Below are 4,978 nucleotides of genomic sequence, written 5' to 3' on the forward strand. Positions count from 1 at the left end.
GCTAAGGAGACGTGCAGGGGCAGAAAGTAGGATCCCTTCAGAGCGACCACAGTCCAAGCCCAATGGAACATTAAAGTGCCCTTTGACCTCTGCTGTCAAACAACCCAGAATGCTCTCTGTTTGCAGTTTCAGTGGAGTCGAGCCTGCCAGCAGGGAGCTCACAGTTTGGCAACACTGCCTGTCACTCTTCTGTCTCCACGGAAATGTCTTCTTCCTCTATGCGCCGAGGGGAAGCTTGAGGGCAGACACCCAGACCGACAGACAGACAAACCGCAGGCAGCCCAGCGCTGTGGAGTTGAAATAGCAGTCACTTCTCACAGGAAGTCATTGCTCACTGGGATGCTTCGCTGCTCAGACACAACAAAGTGGGCTTTTACAGACCAAAACACACAGGAAGAAAAGTGTGGGGTTAACCGGAGGCCAGGAGCAGGATGAGAGTTGAAATAGAGTTTGTGTTGACTGTGCATGCAAATTGTGTGGGATTCATGTCCTTAGAGAAGCTTGGAAAGAGATGAAGCTGAAGTAAACAATCTTAATAGACAAATAGCCTCAGATAGTGTAGTCATACGGAGTTCATTTCTATTTTGGAAAGAAAATAGCTCATACAAGTCTTTGTGCGGTTTGGTTGCCCTTTGCAACATATGAGCTTGCAAACTGATAGCCGGTACGCTGTCAGTATCTTTACACCGATGTCACCAAGATGACGTCAAGTACGTTTATTGTTCTTGACAATTTAAGCGATTCTGACTGCGACCCTCCTGACCCGGGACAATTTAACTGTCTTTCTAGCATTTCCTCTCCTCTGGCTGCCTCCTTATCCACTGTCCGGCCTCTAAGCACTACAAGAACCTCCCTGACCCAATTTAGATGTCAGATTACTGTTGTGGAGTCAAACAGGCAAACAAGCAGTGTGTGTGGCTGTGTAACGGATCCATCCAAACATTCCACTGTGTAAGTGAGGCCCAGCGAGGCTAAGTGCGTAGCTGACACAACAAAGGGAACCTGTGTTTGTCAAGCAGCCTGAAGCCAGGCCCAACCCGAGGCTGCCGGGGAAGCCAGGGACACTCTGAACCCACCTGAAGCAGGACGTCCAGCTCTGAGACATGACGCTGACATATACACACAGATAACAAATCCAGAACGTATTCACATGTTAGGGAGGGATTACTAGCTTTGACTTGCTTTTATGTCTTTTATGTTGTAACTCCTTGTCACTAAGGGATATCCAGTTGGGATTAATAAATGATGTGCTCAGTGACGTATTCTCGAATAATGAAAAGAGGCTAAGAAAAGTATCTTTTACTGAGAGTAGAGAAAAGGGGGCTAATGACATCTGAGGTAAAACAAAACTGCATTGCGGATAATAAAATATGAGTATAACGAGAATTACGTTCTGTATAATGTATCTAAAAAGCTTTAATCTTCATGTGCCCATTTGAGATCTGGCGTTTAACCATTTGATGCTGAAACTGGACAATATGTCAGCCTGGAAGCAGAACACTGGACTTGTCCAATGTGTCATCATATAGAATATAAGCTCCTTTTTTGCTATTGATCTTTTAGCTTGGATACACTGCATCACTGTATTTTGCTTGGTGATACCACAACAGAAGAAGACTGAGATGGCCATTAACATTTAAAGGAATACTTCACCCTCCAACTGACCATTTGCACATGTTGAATTTGTAAGGAAAACTGTTTTTCTCACACGCCTCCAGTGAACAGAGAATAAAAAAGCCAAGATAATTCTTGATCACTTTAAGTAGAAGGGGGTTGCGTTTAACAACAGCAAAACCATATTAAAATATCTTCCCAAACAGACAGCCCTTTCCTTCAGGGAACTGAAGTAAAAATGAAACTTATGTATGCTCTGTTCAAAGCCAGACTCCATTGACAAAAACAGTCATTTTACTTACTGAACATGGGAGCTGTTGGTCTACTGCTGCCTCAGTTAGTAGTCCATTTGTGTTACTATGTGACTTTAGTGAGTCTGAAGCAGCCCTTTAAAATACCAGTAGTCACACACACAGTGTTAGGTAAGGGTTACTTTCAAAGTAATCAAAGTACGTTACTGCGTTACATTTTTTTTTTTTTAAAAAAGTAACCAGTTACTTTACTGCGTTACTCCCTGAGTAAAGTAACTCAATTACTTTAAAAGTACTTCCAACATTACTCCCTGAGAAAAGTAACTCAAGCACTTTTAAAGTACTTTTGAGTATTCTACATTTCCTATTGGGCAATGGACCACAGGGCGCTAAGCCTACATTTTTTTGTCTCCAAAATTAAAGTTATGGACCACTCGTCTTTCACTGAGATCCAGTTCTCCCATCACAGCCGTCACTTTGACCAGTAGAAACACAGAACGATCTGCTGCCGTAGACAACTGTATGATTTCCTCTAGGGATGTTACCACACAGAGTAAAAGGGGGAAATGATGGTGTGAAACAGCAGAGGCACTTTGTCAACCCACTGAGTTAACGTTACTGTCATTAGCATCAAGCTAGCAAACAATGGTACATCCTCACAGTCGGACATAAAGTAATAACATTAACAAATAGCGGCGGGGCTTTTACTCACCACAACTGCAGAGGCTCCCAGCTTCATTTCAAACAAACTACATTATAGACGGTCCGTTATTTATTAATCCCACTGTGTGTTTATATATTTATTTTTTATCTGCTCCGTTGTCTTTGTAAAGTTAGCATATCGCACGGTCATTTCAAACTCAACACTTGTTTCAAATTAAAAGCTCCTTATAACCTCGGCTGAGAGAATCCATTTTCTAAATAGGCTTTTATTCTGAAACATTTGTCAGAACTTCCTGTGGAAGATAGAGTAGCTTGACAGTTTACGTATGGCGCTTCAAATGTAGCTCCTGCCATCTGCTGACGCTTTTAGGTGACTACAACAACATGTCGGCTGGCACATGAACAGACACAGTGACTCAAATAATAGTAAAAGTGATAAAAATAGGACAAGAATAACCCGATGACATCACACACGCCGTGAAAGACGACTGGGGATAATTGGTGAGTACCAGCGTGTAGCGTGTACCAGGCATAATGCAAGTCCTGAGTCTGAAATATGTCTGTCAGCGAGTCCTGCTCCACTTATTTAGACTCCACCATAGACAACGGCAGCATTTCTCCGACCACGTAGCGAGCCACAAGCTCCGTGGCTTCTTTCAGACTGATAGGTTTAACGTTATTTCCGTTATTAGAACCAAACGACAGCCGTTGCTGTTTCGGAGCTGAAAGACCAGCGTTCTAAAAGTAACGGAAGTAACTCATGTCTTGTACTTAAGTATTTGATTACTCAAACAGCGAATATATACCCAACTCTGGTCACACAATAACACAATCTAACAAACTGATCGAGGCAGCAGTAGACCAGCAGCTCCCATATTCAGCAAAGTAAAATTACTGTTTTTGTCAATAATAATAATGCATGAGTTATACGACTTTGTAAATGGATGCTTTGATATAGTTTTATAGACTACTTTTACTTAAGTTTTTGGATTCTTCGTTCACCATGAAGGCATGCGAGAAAAAAAAACTGTTCACAAATTCGGAGTACCAGGTTGTGAGTAAGTGATATACAAATGGTCATTTGGTTGGCTGATAGCAAAGGCGGTTTCCCTCTTTCGTCTTTTGCTACTAGGTCATTTGCAAGGTTGGCTGTTGGAATACCATATTAACTGAAATGTAGATGTGAATATAATTTCGAAACTGATAAGTAGGACAATTCCTTTCTAGGGCATCAAATACCACTGCTTTATCACGGACCCTTTAGCGTCTATATGAGACACACCTCGCCGTCAAGTAACTCCAATGTAAACCCAAATAACATAGTATAAAAAGCAAGAAAGTATGCATAAGGTGGGAGGAGGGGGAGGTGACTAGGTCAAAGAAAACCATGCATTCATCAAGGAGACTACAATTCATGTCCCGTGTGAAATTACATAATTTATGTACAGCCAGGCACTGACATCATATTTGTCACGTTAGGTTACGTAACAATATTCTTGTTTGAAGTCCAAAACATTATCTTTGTTCTAAACTTAACCAGGTAATTTAGTTGCCTTAATCTCACCATGATTATTTCACAACATTAACCGCCTGTTACAATGTGTTTCAGCTGTGCGTCACATCGAGACGCTAAAGGGTGCCCCGTGTGTTGCTACCAGACGCAAAGGGGTGTGACAAAGCATTTGACAACTTGGGAATAAAAGTGCATGGTTGTTTCTTGACCAAAAAAAAATCTTACCCAAGGTTCACTTACTGTTATGTTTCATAACTCTACATACTACCACTTCTAACACAACAGCAACCTAGTTAATAGCAGACAGTTGCAAACACTGTGCTCACCACAGCAGCTATGGCCATGACTAACATCAAACACAACACTTACCAGCTTATTCCACAGCTTTTAACTGCATCTCATGGTCTTCCTTAGTGGGCAGAAAGTAGGTCAGGGATTTCAGGGATTCAATCTCAGTCACGTATCACCTGTAAACAGATGATTGCTTGTCAATAACTGGTGTTATTGGACGATGCATTATTGCAATAATAGAATACGATGTAAAGAAGAGACACAAATCTTCAGCTATTTTGTGTAACTGGTGAAAGGTACAACAACATAACAAAATGTACCAGCTATTTCATGTGCTTCAAACCTGCAGGGAGAAATATAACCATTGCATAACAGGAAATCTTGGCATGCACCACGATGCGATTTGAAGGATGATTGGTCGAGCTAATTGCTCCCTTATATCAACAGCAAATCTAGCTTGAATATCATTTCACATCAGCCTTCCTGAAAAAGGCAGCACTGTAAGGAAACATTTTTGTGCCATTTCTTTATACCGCAGTCTATCAGGCCGGTATTATTAGGCCTCACTATTCAGCTGCCAAGCCATCAGTGAGCAGGAGTGAACGCCACAGATGGCCTTTACATATTACATACCCAGTGTTTGATG

This window comes from Epinephelus lanceolatus, chromosome 5 (genome assembly GCF_041903045.1).
Source record: "Epinephelus lanceolatus isolate andai-2023 chromosome 5, ASM4190304v1, whole genome shotgun sequence".
In the NCBI taxonomy this organism is placed as follows: domain Eukaryota; kingdom Metazoa; phylum Chordata; class Actinopteri; order Perciformes; family Serranidae; genus Epinephelus; species Epinephelus lanceolatus.